This window comes from Elephas maximus, chromosome 1, assembly GCF_024166365.1.
Source record: "Elephas maximus indicus isolate mEleMax1 chromosome 1, mEleMax1 primary haplotype, whole genome shotgun sequence".
In the NCBI taxonomy this organism is placed as follows: Eukaryota; Metazoa; Chordata; class Mammalia; order Proboscidea; family Elephantidae; genus Elephas; species Elephas maximus.
In genome coordinates, this window is record NC_064819.1 from 201186545 (window position 1) to 201211380 (window position 24836).

The 24836-nt window shown below is 38.8% G+C and overlaps 1 long non-coding RNA gene across 2 annotated transcripts in view; it reads left to right on the plus strand.

The window, feature by feature from the left end:
* LOC126085713 (uncharacterized) overlaps positions 1-24836 on the plus strand; it is a 325767-nt gene that overhangs the window by 287182 nt on the left and 13749 nt on the right. Inside the window, exon 16 of one of the 2 annotated variants that reach the window (XR_007519332.1) lies at positions 2411-2994. The exons of the other annotated variant lie outside the window; for it this stretch is intronic. This is a non-coding gene — a long non-coding RNA (uncharacterized LOC126085713). Of the gene's footprint in view, positions 1-2410; positions 2995-24836 lie in introns of those variants that run through there. 2 annotated transcript variants of the gene reach the window in all.

Sequence of the window (24836 nt, forward strand, 5' to 3'; positions counted from 1 at the left end):
CCAAATAAAGATACTAATATTTAATGGATCATTTTCTTTGTGCTGTTCTTCAAAATGGCTTCCTTTTTTTCCTTCTCTTTTTTTGTAGACTCTTTCAAGAGAACAGATTAGATATAAAAGAATATGAATCATATATTTATTTAAATTGAATTATAAAAACAGTAGTGCCTGTTTTTTGTAGCATGTCACAATTTACAAATACCCTCATATTTTCTCATATGGTTTGTATTATTATCCTATTTTCATTTAACAAAGGTGTCAGTTTTATCCTCCCCCCTCCATGTTATGAAGATTGTAATAAGATTGGCTTGTACCTTAATTCATACCTTTAGAAATTCAAAGTCCTTCCCCACAATTTCTGAAAATATTCAGAGCTTACATTTTCAAAGTTATCTCCACCTCTGGGCTTCTGCATTAATGCAGCCCGTCTCTGCTCTATTAGATGGCAACCCAGACATAAAACTCAGCTCCATTTTTAATTAAACAAAAAAAAAGAATCCACTTACCCTGGTGTTGCTGAAGACTAGGAGGAATGGTAGAAGAGAGAGATGTTTAGATTATATTCATACAAACAACTTCAAATTGAATATTAGATGACTAGGTTATGAAGATGTCTTCTTGTCTCCTCCACTTAGAATCTTACAATGACCTGTCTCTTCACAAGGCCCTGAGACTCACACCAAATGCCTAACAACAAATACGATACCTTTGTTATAAAGGAATTGTAAACTTTTTTTTTCTACATAGGGATAAAGAAATTAAGGTTCAGATACACAGTTTCACAGGAATGATACCTTGCTGGTTACTTGAAACATGGGAGGGTAAAGATGGGTCTCTAGGTCTCAAAGCCTTACATCCTGAAGTGTTTAAACTTTTTAAAGCCACCTAAGAGAAAAACGATTCGCCTATCAGGTGAGAACTTATTTTTTATAGAAATTGTGAATTTAATGTGACAGTATTACAGAACAGAGGTGGAAGTAAAAAAAAAAAAAAAAGTGTCTGTTTTTGATCAGGCCATTTATGGCACAATCAGAACTGGTTTTAGTTTTATTTTGTAGCCTAGGAATTGCTTGCCTCAAGTGCCTAAAATCTGTGTTAAGGGGGATTTGGTTAGTAGCCGTTGCACTTAACCACTACGCCACCAGGGTTTCCAAATAACAAAACTTAAAACATTAAAAATAAAGGCAACACCCTGCCTTCACTTTCATTAGCAATGAAAATAGGTGATTTCATATGAATTTCTCCAGGTTAGATCTGACTTGTCCAAAAAGCCCCGGTGTTTGGAATGTCTCACCTCTGAGGCTCCTCAGGTCTTTGGTCCATTCTCCCTTGGCCAAAAGAGATTTATCAGCAGAATAAATGGATCAGATTAAAGCCTAGTATGAAATTAAGAAACTAAAAACTAAACCTGTTGTTGTCAAGTCAATTCCAACTCATAGCGACCCTATAAGACTGAGTTGAACTGCCAACCTTTCTTATGGTTAGCAACCATAGCTTTTAACCACAGCTCTACCAGGGCTCCAAATTAAGAAAACGACTTTATAGTATACAAAGAGGTAACATGGTATGGGTTGATGATGGAGACCAATTACTATTAGCTCATTGTGTTGACAAGGGTGTCATATATGCTATACAACATCTTTTAATGTCCTAAATGAAAATATTTATTCTATAGGTTAAACTTGATATATTGGGTTTAAATAGTTTCAATGGTTATATACAGAAAAGATTTCTGACCTGCTAGGATAAAAGTCAAAGGAGCCCTGGTAGCACAGTGGTTAGGCAATCTGTTGCTAACCAAAAGGTCAGTAGTTAGAACCCACCAGCCACTCCATGGGAGAAAGCTGTGACAATCTGCTTTCGCAAAGGTTACAGCTTGGAAGTCCTATGGGGCAGTTCTACTCTGTAGTTTATGGTCGCAATGAGCTGGAATCGACTTGACAGCAGTGGGTAGGACAAAATTCAAATGAGAAAAGGTCTTGGTCAATGATTTCTGTGGTTTCGTCTTCCCTCTAGGAAGTTGGAAACTGCAGGGTCCTTAGGAGAAAATGGCTACATATATTCAGAAAAATATTACAAATGGCAACTCCCTTAAAAGAAAAAAAAAAAAAAAAACTCCCATAGGACAAGAATAATTCATATTGGATAAAAGAAAAGGAGGGAAATATCATGTATTTCACTGCTACAGAATGTAACTAACAGCTAAGATCTTTAGTTTCTTAAAAAAAAAAAAAAAGGGTATGTTCTCCTTGCCTGATGAACATTTTCCCTCCCCTCTTTTTCCCTTCACCTGGAGTGGGAGCTAGTCTCTATAGACAGCCCCCCAGAGAGCCTCAGTGCCTCTTATTCACAACCTTGTAATCTCTTATCCTTGACTGGGCATTCTTTATGATTCACTTGGAACCAACAGAACGCTGAAGAAGTGATGCTGTGTGATATCTGAGACTTGGTCAGAAAAGGTCTTGCAGATTTCATCTTGGTCTCTTGGAGCACTCACTCTAGAAACCTGGAAACAACGATGAAAGAAGTCCAACTATCCTGAGACTGCCATGCTGGAGAGGCCATGATAGGTGCTCCAGTTGATACCCCAGCTGAGCCCAGTTCTCCAGCCGTTCTCTGCAAGGCAACATACACGTGAGTGAAGCCATCTTAAACTCTTTAGACTTAACCCTCCAGCTAAACACCACCAATAGGCCTCAGTCAATGTCTATTTACTCTTTCTGTATTTTTCTCTGCACTTAATGTGGGTGAGGATCACGCCTGAATTGAACATCATTGTACTCCCCAAATCAACAGTGCCTGGTAAATATTTTTTGTTGTTAGTTGCCATAGAATCAGTTCTGACTGATGCCAACCATGTGTTACAGAATAGAATTGCTCCACAGGTTTGTTGTTGTTAGGTGCTGTGGAGTTGGTTCTGACTCATAATGACCCTATGTACCGCAGAAGGAAACACTGCCCAGTCCTGTGCCATGATCACAATCGTTATTATGCTTGAGCCCATTGTTGCAGCCATTGTGTCAATCCATCTCGTTGAGGGTCTTCCTCTTTTCCACTGACCCTGTACTTTGCCAGGCATGATGTCCTTCTCCAGGGACTGATCCCTCCTGACAACACGTCTAAAGTATGTAAGACACAGTCTTGCCATCCTTGCATCTAAGGAGCATTCTGGTTGTACTTCTTCCAAGACGGATTTGTTCATTCTTTTGGCAGTCTATTATATATTCAATATTCTTCACCAACACCACAATTCAAAGGTGTCATTTCTTCTTAGGTCTTCCTTATTCGTTGTCCAGCTTTCACATGAATATGATGCGATTGAAAATACCATGGATTGGGTCAGGTGCACCTTAGTCTTGAAGGTGACATCTTTGCTTTTCAACACTTTAAAGAGGTTTTTTTTTGCAGCAGATTTGCCCAACGCGATGTGTCTTTTGATTTCTTGACTGCTGCTTCCATGGGTGTTGATTGTAAACCAAGTAAAATGAAATCCTTGACAACTTCAATCTTTTCTCCGTTTATCATGATATTGCTTATTGGTCCATTTGTGAGGATTTTTGTTTTCTTTTTTTATGTTAAGGTGTAATCCCTACTGAAGGCTATGGTCTTTGATCAACATCAGTAAGTGCTTCAAGTGCTCTTCATTTTCAGCAAGCAAGGTCATGTCATCTGCATAACACAGGTTGTTAATGAGTTTTCCTCCAATCCTGATGCCCCATTCTTCTTCATATAGCCCAGCTTCTTGGATTATTTGCTCAGGATACAAATTGAATAAGTATGGTGAAAGGATACAACCCTGATGCACTCCTTTCCTGACATTAAACCACTCAGTATCCCCTTGTTCTGCCCAAACAACTGCCTTTTGATCTACATACAGGTTCCTCAGGAGCACAATTAAGTGTTCTGGAATTCCCGTTCTCAGTAATGTTATCCATAATTTGTTATGATCCACACAGTCAAATGCCTTTGCATAGTCCATAAAACACAGGTAGACATGTTTCTGGTATTCTCTGCTTTCACCCAGGATCCATCTGACATAAGCAATGATATCCCTTGTTCGGCATCCTCTTCTGAATCTGGCTTGAATTTCTGGCAGTTTTCTGGCAATATACTGCTGCAGTCGCATTTGAGTGATCTTCAGTAAAATTTTACTTGTGTTTGATATTAATGATATTGTTCAATAATTTCCACATTCGGTTGGATCACTTTTCTTGGAAATAGGCATAAGTGTGGATCTTTTCTAGTCAGTTGGCCAGGAAGCTGTCTTCCAAATTTCTTGGCATAGATGAGGTGGCACTTCCAGCACTGCATCTGTTCATTGAAACATCTCAATTGATACTCCGTCAATTCCTAGAGCCTTGTTTTTTGCCAATGCCTTCAGAGCAGCTTGGACTTCTTCCTTCAGTACCATCTGTTCCTGATCATATGCTACCTCTTGAAATGGTTGAACGTCGACCAATTCTTTTTGGTATAATGACTCTATATATTCCTTCCATCTTCTTTTGATACCTCCTGCATCATTCAATATTTTTCCCCATAGAATCCTTCACTACTGCAACTTTTTTTTTTTTTTTGAAACCATATGTTTACTTCGCTGTAATCTTAACAGAAGCAGATAGCCAGGCTTTTTCTTCTGAGGTACTGCAGGGTGAGTTTGTAGGCAATAAACAAACTTGACCCATTGAATTAATAAATCACTTTCTTATGCAAATAAATCTTGATCTCTTACTCCACCAGGAAGAAGCCTCTTGTCTGTTATACCATTTGACAACCAGCTTCCAATAAAGGCAGTTACACAGACTAGATCTAAGCAAAGTGTAAGAGTAGCATGCATTGTACAAGCCACTTGTTATGTTGTTAGGTGCCGTTGAGTTGATTCCAACTTGTAGTAACCCTGTGTACAAGAGAACAACACACTGCCCGGTTCTGCACCATCCTCACAATCCATCTTATGCTTAAGCCCATTGTTGCGGCCACTGTGTCAATTCATTTCATTGAGGGTCTTCCTCTTTTTTGCTGACCCTCTATTTTATCAAGCATGATGTCCTTCTCTAGAGACCAGTCCATCCTGATAACATGTCCAAAGTACATGAGACAAAGTCTCACTATCCTTACTTCTAAGGAGCATTCTGGTTGTACTTCTTTCAGGACAGATTTGTTCATTATTTTGGCAGTCCATGGTATAGTCAGTATTCTTTGCCAAAACCATAATTCAAAGGCATCAATTCTTCAGTCTTCCTTATTCTTCATCCAGCTTTCACATGCATATGAGGCAATTGAAAACACCATGACGTGGGTCAGATGCACCTTAGTCTTCAAGGAGACATCTTTGCTCTTCAATACTTTAAAGAGCTCTTTTGCAACAGATTTGCCCAAATGCAATGTGCCTTGATTTCTTGACTGCTCTTTCATGGGTGTTGATTGTGTATCTTTTCTCCATTTGTCATGATGTTGCTTATTGGTCCAGTTATGAGGATTTTTGTTTTCTTTATGTTAAGGTGTAATCCATACTGAAAGCTGTAGTCTTTGATCTTCATCAGTAAGTGCTTCAAGTCCTGTTCACTTTCAGCAAGCAAGGTTGTGTCATCTGAATAATGCAGGTTGATAATGAGTCTTCCTCCAATCCTGATGCCCTATTCTTCTTCATATAGTCTAGCTTTTCGGGTTATTTGCTCTGCAAACAGATTGAATAAGTATGGTGAAAGGATGCAGCCCTCCACACCTTTCCTGACTTTAAACCACTCAGTATCCCCTCGTTCTGCCCAAGCAACTGCCTCTTGATCTATGTCCAGTTTCCTCACAAGCACAATTAAGTGCTCTGGAATTCCTCTTCTTCACAATGTTATCCATAATTTATTATGATCCACACAGTCAAATGTCTTTGCATAGTCAATAAAACACAGGTAAACATCTTTCTCATATTCCCTGCTTTCAGCCAGGATCCATCTGACATCAACAATGATATCCCTGTTTCACATCCTCTTCTGAATACAGCTTGAATTTCTGGCAGTTCCCTGTCCGTGTATTGCTGAAACTACTTTTGAATGATCTTCAGCAAAATTTTATTTGTATGTGATATTAATGATATTACCCAATAATTTCCACATTCTGTTGCATCATTTTTCTTTGAAACAGGCACAAATATGGATCTCTTCAAGTTGGTTGGCCTGGAAGCTGTCTTTCAAATTTCTTGGCATAGACGAGTGAGCACCTTTGGCTCTTCATCCATTTGTTTAAACATCTCAGTTGGTACTCCCTCAATTCCTGGAGTTTTGTTTTCAGCCAATGGCTTCAGTGCAGCTTTGACTTCTTTCAACACCAACAGTTCTTGATCATATGCTACCTTCTGGAATAGTTGACTGTCAATCAATTCTTTTTGTACAGTGAGTCTGTGTATTCCTTCCATCTTATTTTGATGATTCCTGCATTGTTCGATATTTTCCCTGTAGAATCCTTCAAAATAGCAACTCAAGGCTTGAATTTTTTCTTCAGGTCTTTCAGCTTGAGAAATGCTAAGTGGGTTCTTCTCTTCTGGTTTTCTGACTCCAGGTCTTTGCACGTTTCATTATAATACTTTACTTTGTCTTTTCGAACTGCCCTTCGAAGTCTTCTATTCACCTCATTTACTTCATCATTTCTTCTATTCACTTTAGCTGCTGTACATTCTAGAGCAAGTTTTAGAGTCTCTTCTAACTTCCATCCTGGTCTTTTCTTTCTCTCTTGACTTTTTAATGACCTTTTGCTTTCTTCATGTATGATACTTTTGATGTTATTTTACAATTCATCTAGTCTTTGGTAATTGGTGTTCAGTGCATTATATCTATTCTTGAGATGGCCTCTAAATTCAGGTGGGTTATACTTAAGGTTGTATTTTGGTTCTTTGTGGACTTGCTCTAATTTTCTTGAACTTGCATACGAACAACTGATGGTCTATTCTGCACTTGGCCCCAGACTTGTTCTGACTGATGATATTCAGCCTTTCACAGATGTAGTTGATTTGATTCTCATATTTTCCATCCAATAAAGTCCACTTAGCTACCAAAATTATTAAAATAAATGGAGAATTAAGAAATAGATCTGGACTGGTGAGGAATGTGCTTCTTAGCTCCAGTAGTCACATACGTGGGCAGCTCATGTCCAAAGGTGAGATGAGAAGGCAGAGGGGACAGGAGCTTTTTGAATGCACACAGAAATACGGGGTGGAGAGTAGGAGTATCTGTCACATTATAGGGAGAGCAACTAGGGTCACATAACAATGTGTGTATAAGTTTTTGTATAAGAAACTGACTTGAATTGTAAGCTTTCACTTAAAGCACAATAAAAAAAAAGAGAGAGAGAGAGAGAGAAAAAGAAATAGATCTAGGCAGTGAGCATTTCCTTTCCAAATATTCACTGAACTCCATCGTTGTTGGTTTTGACCAGTCAAAAGTTGAATAGTCTTGATTTAGTGCTATTCTCATAGCTTTTATGGATAAGGAGAATTTTAAGACTGTGAAGGCTCATGATCTGTTTATGCTAAATGAAAAAAATGCCCTCTCATAGCCTATAAATAAGACTTCTGCAAACTGGCAAATCCTCACACAAACAAATTCATTTCGTGGCAGTAAAACTATCGTGAACATGTTCAAACTGAAAATGTACAACTAGGGAAATTTTACAAGCTACAGATGTCATGTAAGGCAGTGAGTAGAGCCAAATGACCCAAAGGATGTAATGGGCACACATTTTTTAAAAATTAATAAGGGCTCAGAGAAGATGAGACACATGCACGACATGAAGACCCTCACTATTATGTCACTTGATGAGTTTCCAGAGTCTTTTGGTATGTAGAATACGTTTCCACAGGCATCTGACCCTAGCTGAAAGATTGGCAAGAAAAAGGCCAAAGATTTTCCAGGTCTTCTACTCTGTGGCTATCTTTGCCATGAGATTTGATTGGTCTCTTAACTTTTGATAGTTGTTTATAATTTCTTATAAGACCTACCTCAGTGCTCTTCTATCATTTTGAATCTGAGGAGGCATTCTGGGACAAATTGTATTACAGCTTCCATCACACACAGCAGCTTCTGGGCACTGCTTTCTTTGTACTATTTTTGGGGGAATGAAATCCTATCTCATTTAGAGCTCATTTTTTCTTTTATTTTCCTTTTTTTAAAATTGAACTTTAGATGAAGGTTTACAGAACAAACTAGTTTCTCATCAAACAGTACACACACTGTTATATGACCTTGGTTAACAACCCCACAACATGTCAACACTCTTCCTTCTCAACCCTGGCTCCCCTATTACCAGCCTTCTTGTTCCTTCCTGCCTTTTAGTCCCTGCCCCAGGGCTGCTGTACCCCCAGAGCTCAATTTTTCTTACAACATATTCCCTACCAAGAATTTCTTATAAAAGGAAACTGAAGTATGGGTACACTGGATCAATGTGGCTTAATATATTTTTCTGATATACTAAAATATTACATTTATTATAATCATAAACATTTAATATAATTATCATTTTATTTGTATGTCATAATTTTTTTTTTTCTGCTTGCCATTAAGATCTTGATAGTCAATTGCATGTTATCTTGTTTAAACATTACTCAAGAGTACACACAGGAGGGAAAACTGCACTGAAGCCAATATTACATAGCTTGTGGCAGAGCAGGATTTGCTTCCTAATGTTTTTTTTATGCTTCCACTTGACATTTTACTTATTTCTTTATGGGACACAGATACTCCAACTCCTCAGCCACATAAAAAAAATTTCCTTGCAGAAGAAATATAATGTTATATCATTTGTGTCTCAAATAGCTAAGTTCAATTAATGGAGATTAACTATTTCCCAAAAGATTTGATTTGCCCTCTAATGACATAGGAAGAAACAAAAAGTATTCCCAAATAATGACAACCAAGAATGACCAGATCATTCCCAATGTGTATTTCTCCCAATCAAATATAGCATTCTTATTTCCTGCCAGAGAAAAAAATCTACTTGGAGTAAAATGAATGATATTCAAGAGAACTGAGTTGGGAAAGAATTCCTCATATTCTTTTTTCCATGAGAAAATAGGAGCAAGGCAGCAAGCTTTTAGAAAGCAAGAAAAATATGGAGGACAAGGGCCAAAATGGGAAGAGACAAATGAAAATAGTGAGAGTGTTTTAAGAGGACCAGATGCTAATTATTTGAGTAATCATTTGAGGAAACCTCTGGCACAGTTTCACTTAGTCTATCTCCCTGCCCCCATTTTGCTCTACCAATTATGTCTCTCCAGCCACTCAGTCCTTTAAAAAAATAAGTGGTCAAGTCATTTCTGACTCATGGAGACCCCATGTGTGTCAGGGTACAACTGTGTTCCACAGAGTTTGCAACGGATGATTTTTGGAAAGTAGATTGCCAGGCCTTTCTTCCAAGGTGCCTCTGGGGGAACTCAAACCTCCAACCTTTCCATTAGCATCCCAGCACATTAAAACCATTCTCATCACATAGGACCGCTCACTCCTTAGCCGTTAAGAAAGATTCTTACGGTCCAACAGATCACTTGTGGGAGGCATAAAATAAAAACATGATTGATTAAAAGATAAAGGCTTAATCAGTTTCTCATATAAAAATAGCAGTGATCTTTTCCCAAGGTTTTTTTTTTTTTTTAATTATGTCCTTTCTATGTAACATTTCTATTGACTTTCTGAACAAACAAAATGGCAGCCAGCAGGTCCTACTACAAAGTAGTAAAAATAAGTCCATGGGTACAGATGCTTCATGTACTAGGAGCAACACTAGTTTATCTCACACTTCATTGTTAAGCCACCCATTAAAACCCTTTCATTACTAAATTTTTATCTTTTTAAAAATATTTTTGATACTATGTGTTTTTACTAATTATGGCATGCTGATTCAAAGACCAATTTGGAACTTTGATGTAAGTTATGAATTTTGAGATATATGATCTGCTAATACAAGCCACCAATAAAGCAAGTGGCACTGTGTCACCACTGATCTGTTGTATGACAATATACCAATAAGAACTAAAAACATAGTTTGTTGCGAGTGCCTTTCCGTTAGGTTACATGGGGGATATCTGCTTTTCCAAATATGGCACAGAAAAACCAAAACACACCCCTCAGAGCTCCCTAACTATCACATGGGAAACCCCATAATCATGCTTGCAAACCTTATCTCACAGAAAAAAGGGAAAAAAACGGCAAAAGATTACAAAACTAACACATCTAGGAAGCATCACCTAATAGTATGCTCAACCTATACCACAGTGAGGCTCCAGCTCTGGTCTGCTGAGCTTCCCACATTTCAAAAGGGACCCTCCTTGACACTAAATGCATTAGAACCAGAATAACATACTACCTGTGAGGTCCAGAGGTATAAAAAGTGACTGGTTTATCTTTACACCATAACAATGAAAGGGTTTAAGATATTCTTATTGAGGCCAAGGAAGCTGATCAAAGAACTGTATCTTGAGGAAAAGAAGATAGTTAGATAAAATTGGTGTCCTCAGAGGTGAAGTAAGAAAAGATCAAAAGGCACGTATTTCTCTGGTTGAGCATTACATCTTGGTTTAAGGGCTCTTAACAGGGTTGCTATGAGTCGGAATTGACTTGATGGCAGTAGGTTTGGTTTTGGTTTGGTAATGAGGCTGAAGCACAGCTGCAAAACTCTGCTCCAAAGCTCATGACAATAACCTAAAAACAAAAAAAAAAATCCACTGCTGTTGAGTCGATTGCAACTCATAACCGATGCTATTTCACCAAAATTATAATGCTATTAAGGAACTGTTCCCAGAATCAAACGTGAATGGGATCAAAAATGTCAGGGTTCAGCGGACCCAAAAGATTAAAATATTTCTGTATATGGAAATATAGCACAAATTTCACAGTTTCTTAAATCAAAGAATAATTCATTTAGGCTAGGAAGGACTGCTAAGACTTCAAGTTCCTTCACCTATGCTTTGAAGACTCTCAGAGCACTGTCGAAGGCAGCTTTTAGAATAGTTAACATAATATGTACATTTTCTTTCTGGAATTCTTCCCCACTTACCAGAATAATCAGAAATGTCACAAAATCTTGGATAACTGGTTACCAATTTGGCTTTCATAGCTCAGAAATTTTCAGATGGAAAACAAAAAGGGAAGAACACACTCAGCGTTTCTCAAGCTGAAAGAACTGAAGAAAAAATTCAAGCCTCGAGTTGCAATAGCGAAGGGGAAAATATTCAACGATGCAAGAAGCATCAAAGAAGATGGAAGGAATACACAGAGTCATTAAACCAAAAAGAATTAGTCAATGTTCAACTATTTCAAGAGGTGGCATATGATCAGGAACCGATGGTACTGAAGGAAGAAGTCCAAGCTGCTCTGAAGGCATTGGTGAAAAACAAGGCTCCAGAAATTGATGGAATATCAACTGAGATGTTTCAACAAACAGATGCAGTGCTGGAGGTGCTCACTGGTCTATGCCAAGAAATATGGAAGACAGTTTCCTGGGCAACTGACTGGAAGAGATACATATTTATGCCTATTCTCAAGAAAGGTGATCCCACCGAAAGTGGAAATTATAGAACAGTATCATTAATATCACATGCAAGCAAAATTTTGCTGAAGATCATCCAAAAACAGCTGCAGGGGTGGCAGGGCCAAGATGGCGGACTAGGTAGACGCTACCTCGGATCCCTCTTGCAACAAAGACTTGGAAAGACAAGTGAATCGATCACATACATAACAATCTACAAACCCTGAACAACAAACACAGATTTAGAGATGGAAAACGAACAAATATAGGGAAGTAGCGACTGTTTTTGGAGCCTGGAGCCAGCATCCCAGTCAGGTAACCTTGGCGCCGGGCCCAGGGGAGCTGAACTCAAAAATCTTGTGATGGCGCAAACAAAGGGCGCAGCCCTACCCCCCTGAACTAACTCCGGGAGGGGGCCTAGCCAGTCTGTGGGGGTGGCACGGTGACGCGGCTGGAGGGACGAGAAGTCCCCAGGAGGCAGCGACTGATTTTGGAGCCGGGACTGCAGCGTCCCAGCAGGGGAATCTTGACGCTGCGCTTTGGACTGGCAGCGGAGGATCTGACCGCGGCTTCAGCGGGCCAGACCCCCAGGGGCAATCTCCACACAGCCAGCACACGTAGGCGACACGCCCCTCGGGAATCTCAGATAAAATAGTCATTCCAAGCAAGACAAGCAACTTTGGCTATATTCCGAGGTGCTACTCTCCTATCTCTCTGAACCCTCCCCCACCCTTCCCAGGCGGCTTCATTAACATTGGAATTTCCTGAGCCAGAGGGAGAACGGCTCCGGCTCCGGCTCCGTAGCGGCTTTGCTTCCCCCCCCCCTTTTTTTTTTTTTTTTTGGTCTTTTCCTAACCCATTCTTCTGGCCTGAGAGAAGGAATCACAAAAAACCCAGGGACCAAAAATCCATCCCTAATTGGACTAAAAACACAGAACCGGCTACAGCCAAGCATACATGATCCAAATCTTAGACTTTCATCCTTACAGGGAACAAGGTAGCGGTTATAATCCAAAGGCAGTTCTGATAGGGATCTGACTGCATTTTTTTTTTTAGCGGATTTTCTGGAAAAACAAGTTTCCCAGTGATGGCTCGGAGACAGCAGTCCATATCAAACCACATAAAGAAGCAGACCATGACAGCTTCTCCAACCCCCCAAACAAAAGAATCAAAATCTTTCCCAAATGAAGATACACTCCTGGAATTATCAGATACAGAATATAAAAAACTAATTTACAGAATGCTTCAAGACATCAGAAACGAAATAAGGCAAACTGCAGAAAAAGCCAAGGAACACACTGATAAAACAGTTGAAGAACTCAAAAAGATTATTCAAGAACGTAGTGGAAAAATTAATAAGTTGCAAGAATCCATAGAGAGACAACATGTAGAAATCCAAAAGATTAACAATAAAATTACAGAATTAAACAATGCAATAGGAAGTCAGAGGAGCAGACTCGAGCAATTAGAATGCAGACTGGGACATCTGGAGGACCAGGGAATTAACACCAATATAGCTGAAAAAAAATCAGATAAAAGAATTTAAAAAAATGAAGAAACCCTAAGAATCACGTGGGACTCTATCAAGAAGGATAACTTGCGTGTGATTGGAGTCCCAGAACAGGGAGGGGGGACAGAAAACACAGAGAAAATAGTTGAAGATCTGCTGACAGAAAACTTCCCCGACATCATGAAAGACAAAAGGATATCTATCCAAGCAGCTCATCGAACCCCATTTAAGATTGATCCAAAAAGAAAAACACCAAGACATATTATCATCAAACTTGCCAAAACCAAAGATAAACAGAAAATTTTAAAAGCAGCCAGGGAGAAAAGAAAGGTTTCCTTCAAGGGACAATCAGTAAGAATAAGTTCAGACTACTCAGCAGAAACCATGCAGGCAAGAAGGGAATGGGACGACATATACAGAACACTGAAGGAGAAAAACTGCCAGCCAAAGATCATATATCCAGCAAAACTCTCTCTGAAATATGAAGGCGAAACTACGATATTTACAGATAAACACAAGCTTAGAGAATTTGCAAAAACCAAACCAAAGCTACAAGAAATACTAAAGGATATTGTTTGGTCAGAAAACCAATAATATCAGATACCAGCACAACACAAGGTCACAGAACAGAACATCCTGATATCAACTCAAACAGGGAAATCACAAAAACAAATTAAGATTAATTAAAAAAAAAAATGCTCATAAGAGGGAATCATTGAAGTCAATATGTAAAAGATCACAATAATCAAAAAGAGGAACTAAATACAGGTGGCATAGAACTGCCATATGGAGAGTGATACAAGGCGATATAGAACCATACAAGTTCGGTTTTTACTTAGAAAAATAGGGGTAAATATTAAGGTAACCACAAAGAAGTATAACAACTCCATAACTCAAGATAAAGGCCAAGAAAAACGTAACAACTCGACAAACATAAAGTCAAACACTACGAAAATGAGGATCTCACAATTTACTAAGAAAAACGTCTCAGCACAAAAAAGTATGTGGAAAAATTGAAATTGTCAACAACACACATAAAAAGGCATCAAAATGACAACACTAAACACTTATTTATCTATAATTACGCTCAATGTAAATGGACTAAATGAACCAATAAAGAGACAGAGAGTCTCGGACTGGATAAAGAAACACGATCCGTCTATATGCTGCCTACGAGAGACACACCTTAGACTTAGAGACACAAACAAACTAAAACTCAAAGCATGGAAAAAAATATATCAAGCAAACAATAAGCAAAAAAGAAGAGGACTAGCAATATTAATTTCTGACAAAATAGACTTTAGACTTAAATCCACCACAAAGGATAAAGAAGGACACTACATAATGATAAAAGGGACAATTGATCAGGAAGACATAACCATATTAAATATTTATGCACCCAGTGACAGGGCTGCAAGATATATAAATCAAATTTTAACAGAACTGAAAAGTGAGATAGACACCTCCACAATTATAGTAGGAGACTTCAACAACACCACTTTCGGAGAAGGACAGGACATCCAGTAAGAAGCTCAATAGAGACACGGAAGACCTAATTACAACAATCAACCAACTTGACCTCATTGACTTATACAGAACTCTCCACCCAACTGCTGCAAAGTATACTTTTTTTTCTAGTGCACATGGAACATTCTCTAGAATAGACCACATATTAGGTCATAAAACAAACCTTTGCAGAGTCCAAAACATTGAAATATTACAAAGCATCTTCTCAGACCACAAAGCCATAAAAGTAGAAATCAATAACAGAAAAACTAGGGAAAAGAAATCAAATACTTGGAAAATGAACAATACCCTCCTGAAAAAAGACTGGGTTATAGAAGACATCAAGGAGGGAATAAGGAAATTCATAGAATGCAACGAGAATGAAAATACTTCCTATCAAAACCTCTGGGACACAGCAAAAGCAGTGCTCAGAGGCCAATTTATATCGATAAATGCACACATACAAAAAGAAGAAAGAGCCAAAATCAGAGAACTGTCCCTACAACTTGAACAAATAGAAAGTGAGCAACAAAAGAATCCATCAGGCACCAGAAGAAAACAAATAATAAAAATTAGAGCTGAACTAAATGAATTAGAGAACAGAAAAACAATTGAAAGAATTAACAAAGCCAAAAGCTGGTTCTTTGAAAAAATTAACAAAATTGATAAACCATTGGCCAGACTGACTAAAGAAATACAGGAAAGGAAACAAATAACCCGAATAAGAAACGAGAAGGGCCACATCACAACAGACCCAACTGAAATTAAAAGAATCATATCAGATTATTACGAAAAATTGTACTCTAACAAATTTGCAAACTTTGAAGAAATGGATGAATTCCTGGAAAAACACTACCTACCTAAACTAACACATTCAGAAGTAGAACAACTAAATAGACTCATAACAAAAAAAGAGATTGAAACGGTAATCAAAAAACTCCCAACAAAAAAAAGCCCTGGCCCGAACGGCTTCACTGCAGAGTTCTACCAAACTTTCAGAGAAGAGTTAACACCACTACTACTAAAGGTATTTCAAAGCATAGAAAATGACGGAATACTACCCAACTCATTCTATGAAGCCACCATCTCCCTGATACCAAAACCAGGTAAAGACATTACAAAAAAAGAAAATTACAGACCTATATCCCTCATGAACATAGATGCAAAAATCCTCAACAAAATTCTAGCCAATAGAATTCAACAACATATCAAAAAAATAATTCACCACGATCAAGTGGGATTTATACCAGGTATGCAAGGCTGTTTTAATATCAGAAAAACCATTAATGTAATCCACCACATAAATAAAACAAAGGACAAAAACCACATGATCTTATCAATTGATGCAAAAAAGGCATTTGACAAAGCCCAACACCCATTTATGATAAACACTCTCACCAAAATAGGAATTGAAGGAAAATTCCTCAACATAATAAAGGGCATCCGTGCAAAGCCAACAGCCAACATCACTCTAAATGGAGAGAACCTGAAAGCATTTCCCTTGAGAATGGGAACCAGACAAGGATGCCCTTTATCACGGCTCTTATTCAACATCGTGCTAGAAGTCCTAGCCAGAGCAATTAGGCTAGACAAAGAAATAAAGGGCATCCGGATTGGCAAGGAGGAAGTAAAATTATCTCTATTTGCAGATGTCATGATCTTATACACGGAAAACCCTAAGAAATCCTCCAGAAAACTACTGAAACTAATAGAAGAGTTTGACAGAGTCTCAGGTTATAAGATAAACATACAAAAATCACCTGGATTCCTCTACATCAAGAAAAAGAACATCGAAGAGGAAATCACCAAATCAATACCATTCACAGTAGCCCCCAAGAAGATAAAATACTTAGGAATAAATCTTACCAAAGATGTAAAAGACCTATACAAAGAAAACTACAAAGCTCTACTACAAGAAATTCAAAAGGACATACTTAAGTGGAAAAACATACCTTGCTCATGGATAGGAAGACTTAACATAGTAAAAATGTCTATTCTACCACAAGCCATTTATACATACAATGCACTTCCGATCCAAATTCCAATGTCATTTTTTAAGGTGGTAGAGAAACAAATCACCAACTTCATATGGAAGGGAAAGAAGCCTCGGATAAGCAAAGCATTACTGAAAAGAAGAAGAAAGTGGGAGGCCTCACTCCACCTGATTTCAGAACCTATTATACAGCCACAGTAGTCAAAACGCCTGGTATTGGTACAGCAACAGGCACATAGACCAGTGGAACAGAATTGAGAACCCAGATATAAATCCATCCACATATGAGCAGCTGATATTTGACAAAGGCCCAGTGTCAGTTAATTGGGGAAATGATATTCTTTTTAACAAATTGTGCTGGCATAACTGGATATCCATTTGCAAAAAAATGAAACAGGACCCATACCTCACACCAAGCACAAAAACTAACTCCAAGTGGATCAAAGACCTAAACATAAAAACTAAAACGATAAAGATCAGGGAAGAAAAAATAGGGACAACATTCGGAGCCCTAATACAAGGCATAAACAGAATACAAAACATTACCAGAAATGACGAAGAGAAACCAGATAACTGGGAGCTCCTAAAAATGAAACACCTATGCTCATCTAAAGACTTCACCAAAAGAGTAAAAAGACCACCTACAGACTGGGAAAGAATTTTCAGCTATGACATCTCCGACCAGCGCCTGATCTCTAAAATCTATATGATTCTGTCAAAACTCAACCACAAAAAGACAAACAACCCAATCAAGAAGTGGGCAAAGGATATGAACACACATTTCACTAAAGAAGATATTCAGGCAGCTAACAGATACATGAGAAAATGCTCTCGATCATTAGCCATTAGAGAAATGCAAATTAAAACTACGATGAGATTCCATCTCACTCCAACCAGGCCGGCATTAATCCAAAAAACACAAAATAATAAATGTTGGAGAGGCTGCGGAGAGATTGGAACTCTTATACACTGCTGGTGGGAATGTAAAATGGTACAACCACTTTGGAAATCTATCTGGCGTTATCTTAAACAGTTAGAAATAGAATTACCATAGAACCCAGAAATCCCACTCCTTGGGATATACCCTAGAGAAACAAGAGCCTTCACACAAACAGATATATGCACACCCATGTTTATTGCAGCTCTGTTTATAATAGCAAAAAGCTGGAAGCAACCAAGGTGTCCATCAACGTATGAATGGGTAAATAAATTGTGGTATATTCACACAATGAAATACTACGCATCGATAAAGAACAGTGACGAATCTCTGAAAAATTCCATAACATGGAGGAACCTGGAAGGCATTATGCTGAGTGAAATTAGTCAGAGGCAAAAGGACAAATATTGTATAAGACCACTATTATAAGATCTTGAAAAATAGTATAAACTGAGAAGAACACATACTTTTGTGGTTACGAGGCGGGGAGTGAGGGAGGGAGGGAGAGGGTTTTTTACTGATTAATTAGTAGATAAGAACTGCTTTAGGTGAAGGGAAGGACAACACTCAATACATGAAAGGTCAGCTCACTTGGACTGGACCAAAAGCAAAGAAGTTTCCGGGATAAAATGAATGCTTCAAAGGTCAGCGGAGCAAGGGCAGGGGTTTGGGAACCATGGTTTAAGGGGACTTCTAAGTCAATTGGCAAAATAATTTCTATTATGAAAACATTCTGCATCCCACTTTGAAATGTGGCGTCTGGGGTCTTAAATGCTAACAAGCGGCCATCTAAGATGCATCAGTTGGTCTCAACCCACCTGGAGCAAAGGAGAATGAAGAACACCAAGGTCACACAACAACTAAGAGCCCAAGAGACAGAAAGGGCCACATGAACCAGAGACCTACATCATCCTGAGACCAGAACTAGTTGGTGCCCGGCCACAATCAATGACTGCCCTGACAGGGAGCACAATAGAGAACCCCTGAGGGAGCAGGAGATCAGTGGGATGCAGACCCCAAATTCTCATAAAAAGACCATACTTAATGGTCTGACTGAGACTAGAGGAATCCCGGCAGTCATGGTCCCCAAACCTTCTGTTGGCCCAGGACAGGAACCATCCCCGAAGACAACTCATCAGACATGAAAGGGACTGGATAGTGGGTAGGAGAGAGATGCTGATGAAGAGTGAGCTAATGATATCAGGTGGACACTTGAGACTGTGTTGGCATCTCCTGTCTGGAGGGGGGATGGGAGGATAGAGAGAGTTGGAAGCTGACAAAATTGTCACGAAAGGAGAGACTGGAAGGGCTGACTCATTAGGGGGAGAGCAAGTGGGAATACGGAGTAAGATGTATATAAACTTATATGTGACAGACTGACTTGATTTGTAAACGTTCACTTGAAGCTCAATAAAAGTTAATTAAAAAAAAAAAAAAAGAAGAGCTGGGAGCAGGATGCATCCTTTGGATCCAGGGTCCTTGCGCTGAGAACATCCTAGACCCAGGAGACAGAGAGAGGTGTAACCCTGGAGACGGCACCAGGTGGCCTGAGACGGAGTGAGATGATACAAGACGGTATGAGTGTTGAGAACCAGGAGGCTGGAGCGAGAAAGCTGCAGCGTGAGAAGTACAGCAGTGGGCTTGCCAACCCACAGAGCAAGAGAGCTGAGTACCTTCAGGTAGGGGGTTTCCTAGCAGAGAGAAGTGCCTCCAGGCACTTATCAGTGGAGCTAAAGAGCTATAACACTTGCCCAAGCAGGGTAGAGGCCAAGAACAAGGGCCAGTGGCGGGCATGGTAGAGAAGGAGCTGAGAGGTTAGAAGCTGTCCTGATTGATGAACTTATCCTGTCTCCTGAGTCGTTCCTGTTACTTTCAAGTTGAACCGGATCCTAAGTTGTAACTTGTTACTTCCCTAATAAACCACATAACTTGTTTTATCCCTAATAAACCACATAACTGTGAAAAAAAAAAAAAAAAAAACAGCTGCAACAGTATATCGACAGGGAACTGCCAGGAATTCAAGCTGGTTTCAGAAGAGGACATGGAACCAGGGATATCATTGCTGATGTCAGATGGATCCTGGCTGAAAGCAGAGAATACCAGAAGGATGTTTACCTGTGTTTTATTGACTATGCAAAGACATTCGACTGTGTGGATCATAAAAAATTATGGATAGCGTTGCAAAGAGTAGGAATTCCAGAACACCTAATTGTGCTCATGAGGAACCTTTACATAGATCAAGAGGCAGTTGTTCAGACAGAACAAGGGGATACAGATTGGTTTAAAGTCAGGAAAGGTGTGCGTCAGGGTCATATTCTTTTACCATACCTATTCCATCTGTATGCTGAGCAAATAATCCAAGAAGCTGGGCTATATGAAGAAGAACAGGGTATCAGGATTGGAGGAAGACTCGTTAACAACCTGTGTTATGCAGATGACACAACCTTGCTTGCTGAAAGTGAAGAGGACTTGAAGCACTTACTAATGAAGATCAAAGACCACAGCCTTCGGTATGGATTGCACCTCAACATAAAGAAAACAAAAATCCTCACAACTGGACCGATGAGCAACATCATGATAAGCGGAGAAAAGATTGAAGTTGTCAAGGATTTCATTTTACTTGGATCCACAATCAACAGCCATGGAAGCAGCAGTCAAGAAATCAAAAGACGCATTGCATTGGGTAAATCTGCTGCAAAGGACCTCTTTAAAGTGTTGAAGAGCAAAGATGTCACCTTGAAAACTAAGGTGCGCCTGACCCAAGCCATGGTATTTTCAATAACATCATATTCATGTGAAAGCTGGACAATGGATAAGGAAGACCAAAGAAGAATTGACACCTTTGAATTGTGGTGTTGTGAAGAATACTGAATATACCATGGACTGTCAAAAGAACGAACAAATCTATCTTGGAAGAGGTACAACCAGAATGCTCCTTAGAAGCAAGGTTGATGAGACTCTGTCTTACATACTTTGGACATGTTGTCAGGAGGGATCAGTCCCTAGAGAAGGACATCATGCTTGGCGGAGTACGGGGTCAGCAGAAAAGAGGAAGACCCTCAACGAGGTGGATTGACACAGTGGCTGCAACAATAAGCTCAAGTAAGGATGGCTCAGGACCGGGCAATGTTGTGCATAGGGTCGCTATGAGTTGGAAGTGACTCAATGGTACCTAACAACAGCAATAACAGCAACAAGTTTAGAAATTCAGAAAAGCTTTTGAAAGGGCATCTCTACGCAAATTGAGTGTAGTTACATATGGCGTTAAGTTTATAAATGAATTGCAAACAGATCTGCACATAAGCTATTTTCATGTAATGTTATAAAGTATTCATTTTTTTATAATTTATTAAGTATCAGCTGATTTTTCAAAATGAAGAGCAACAAAAATCTCGAAAAACGTAAAGGAAACCCCAGACTTTTCTTTTTGCTAATGACTGTTTTTGGTTGGTTAATTGGCTGGCTGGTTGGTTGGTGACTGAATTGGGCTTTTTTCATTTTTTGGACACATTTTTGATTGCATAAATACTCAGAGGAAAAGAATAATACCAATCCAGGTGGGGTTCTTGGGAGAATATTAGGATTTACCTTGGTGATAGTAAATAAAAGTGACATGAAGGCACCCTACATGCCAGAAACTATACTTGGTGCTTCACACTCTGTTTTGTTAATCTTCACAACATCCTCGTGATGTATGCATTTATTATTTTCAATTTACAGCTAAGAAAGCTGAGGCTCAGGGAACTAAAGAGTTAACAGAGTTTTTTAGGGCTTTCAGGGAGAAACCTTTTTTTTTTTTTAATTTTCCCCTGAGCAGAATTTCTTATTGAATCATTCACAACTCTGTTCCTAAATTTTCTTCTCCTTAATTCAACAAATATGCTGTCTCTTATTTTATTGATGTAAGCAACCAATATTTTTTGAGACCCTGTTATATGCCAAATACTGTTTTGTTGTTGTTAAGTGCAGTCTAGTTGGTTCTGACTCATAATGATCCTACAGAACAAAGTACTGCCTAGTTCAGCTCCATCCTCACATTGTTGCTATTCTTGAGTTCATTGTTGCAGCCACTGTGTCAGTCCATCTCACTGAGAGTCTTCCTCTGTTCCCTGACTCTCTTCCAAGCATGACGTCCTTCCTGATAACATGTCCAAACTACAGGAGATGAAGTCTCACCATCCTCACTTCTAAGAAGCATTCTGGCTGTATTTCCCCCAAGACAGATTTGTTTGTTATTCTAATATATTCATGATATATTCAATATTTTTTCCCAACACCATAATTCAAAGGCATTAGTTATTTTTCAGTCTTCCTTACTTATTGTCCACCTTTTTTGTGCATATGAGGCGATTTGCCCAGATTTGCCCATTGCAATATGTTTCTTAACTTCTTGGCTGCTGTTTCCATGGGCATTGATTGCAGGCCTGAGGAAAATGAAACCCGTGACAACTTCAATCTTTTCTCCATTTATCATGATGTTGCTTATTGGTCCAGTTGTAAGGACTTTTGTTTTCTTTATGTTGAGATGTAATCCATACTAATAGCTATAGTCTTTGATCTTCATCAATAAGTGCTTCAAGTCTCTTCACTTTCAGCAACCAAGGTTGTTAATGAGTCTTCCTCCAATCCTGATACACCGTTCTTCTTCGTGTAGTCCAGCTTCTCAGATTATTTGCTCAGCGTACAGACTGAGTAAGTATGGTAAAAGGATACACCTTTCCTAACTTTAAACCACGCAGTATCCCCTTGTTCTGTTTGAAAGAATGCCTTCTGATCTATGTACAGGTTCCACATGAGGACAATTAAGTGTTCTGGAGTTGTCATTCTTCCCAATGTTATCCATAATTTCTTATGACCTGCACAGTTGAATGCTTTTGCATGGTCAATAAAACACAGTAAACATCTTTCTGGTATTTTCTGCTTTCAACTAAGATCTATCTAACATCAGCAATGAGATCCCTCATTCCAGGTTGTCTTCTGAATCCAGCTTGAATTTCTAGCGTTTCCCTGTCGATGTACTGCTACAACAGTTTTTTAATTATCTTCAGCAAAATTTTACTTAGCTGTGATATTAATGATAGTGTTCAATAATTTCCACATTCTGCTAGTTACCTTTCTTTGGAATGGGCACAGATATGGATCTCTTTCAAATTGTTGGCCAAGTAACTGTCTTCCAAATTTCTTGGCATAGAGGAATGAGTGCTTCCAACATTGCATCCGTTTATTGAAACATCTCGATTGATATTCCACCAGTTCCTGGAGCCTTGTTTTTAGCCAGTGTCCTCAGTGCAGCTTGGACTTCTTTCAGTACCATCAGTTCTTGATCATATGCTGCTTCCTGAAATGGTTGAATGTAGACCAGTTCATTTTGGTATAGTGATTCTGTGTATTCTTTCCATCTTCTTTTGATGCTGCCTGTGTTGTTCAATATTTTGCCCCTAGAACCCTTCAGTATTGCAACTCAAGGCTTAAATTTTTTCTTCAGTTCTTTCAGCTTGAGTAATGCTGAGTGTGCTCTTCCCTTTTGGTTTTCTAATTCCAGGTCTTTGCACATGTCATTATAATGTTTTAATTTGTCTTCTTAAGCCGCCCTTTGAAATCTTCTGTTCAGCTCTTTTACTTCATTGTTTCTTGCATTTCCTTTAGCTACTCTACGTTCAAGAGCAAGTTTCAGAGTCTCTTCTGACATTCATTTCAGTATTTTCTTTCTTTCCCGTTTTTTTCTTTAATGACCTTTTGCTTTCTTCATGTGTGATGTCTTTGATGTAATTCCACAACTTGTTTGGTCTTGAATCATTAGTGTTCAGTGTGTCAAATCTATTTTTGATGTGGTCTTTAAATTCAGGTGAGATATACTTTGACTCTTGTGGACTTTTTCTAATTTTTTTCAACTTCAACTTAAAGTTGCATATGAGTAATTGATGATCTCTTCTGCAGTTGGCCCCTGGACTTGTTCTGACTGATAATATTGAGCTTCTCCATTACCTCTTTTCACAGATATAGTTGGTTTGATTCCTGTGTGTTTCATCTGGTGAGGTCCACATATCTATAGTCACCATTTATGTTGTTGAAAAAAGGTATTTGTAATGAATAAGTTGTTAGTCTTACAAAATTCTATCGTGAGCTCTCCAGCATTGTTTCTAACACCAAGGCCATATTTTCCAACTTCTGATCCTTCTTTGTTTCCAACTTTCACATTACAATTACCAGTAATTATTAATGCATCTTGATTGCATGCTTGATTAAATTCAGAATGCAGAATTTGGTAAAAATCTTCAATTTCTTCATCTTTGGCCTTAATGGTTGGTGCATAAATTTGAATAACAGTCTTATTTACTGGTCTTCCTTATGGCCTGTGGCTATCATCCCATCACTCACAGTGTTGTAATTCAGGATAGACCTTGAAATGTTCTTTTCGACGATGAATGCAATGCCATTCCTCTTCGTTATTCCCACATAGTAGATCATATGAATGTCTGATTCAAAATGGCCAGTACCAGTCAATTTCAGCTCACTAATGCCCACAATATCAATCTTTATGCATTCTATTTCATTTTTGACAACTTCTAATTTTCCTAGATTTGTACTTCATACATGCCATGTTCCGATTATTAATGGATGTTTGCCGCCATTTAGAGTTTCTTCCCATTTTGAGTCATGCCAATTAGCAAATGAAGGTCCTGAAAGCTTGACTCCATCCACATCATTGAGGTTGACTCTACTTGCAGGACGCAGCTCTTCCCCAACCATATTTTGAGTGCCTTCCAACCTGACGGGCTCATCTTCCAGCATTGTATCAGACAATGTTCTGCTGCTATTCATAAGGTTTTCACTGGTCAGTTTTTTCAGAAGTAGACCACTAGGTCCTCTTCCTAGTCTGTCTTAGCCTGGAAGCTCCACTGAAACCTGTCCACCATGGGTGACCCTGCCGTTGTTTGAAATACTGGTGGCATAGCTCCTAGGATCACAGCAACATGCAAGCCACAGTATGACAAGCTGACAGATGGGCAATGGAATACTGTTATAGGAACTGGAGGTACAGAAGTAAACTAAACATGGGGCTCCATACTAGTGAGGGGAGATGGATAATAAAGAAATAAATAAGTAAAATATATACTGATCAGATAGTATTAAATGCTATGTAGGAAAAAGGCAGAAAGGGAAATACAGAGTGCCAAGGTGCAAGGGGGTTGTAATAGATGGGCCAGAGAAGGCCTCATTGATAAGATGGATTTAAGAAAAGAAGTTGGAGAAAAAGCTAGCAGTGCTCATATGTGGGGGTAGAAAATTCCACTTAGAAAGATCAACTGGAATAAATACCCTAAGGCAGGATAATGCCTGTTATGTTTGAGGAACAGCAAGGATGCCAGGGTCATTTGAATACT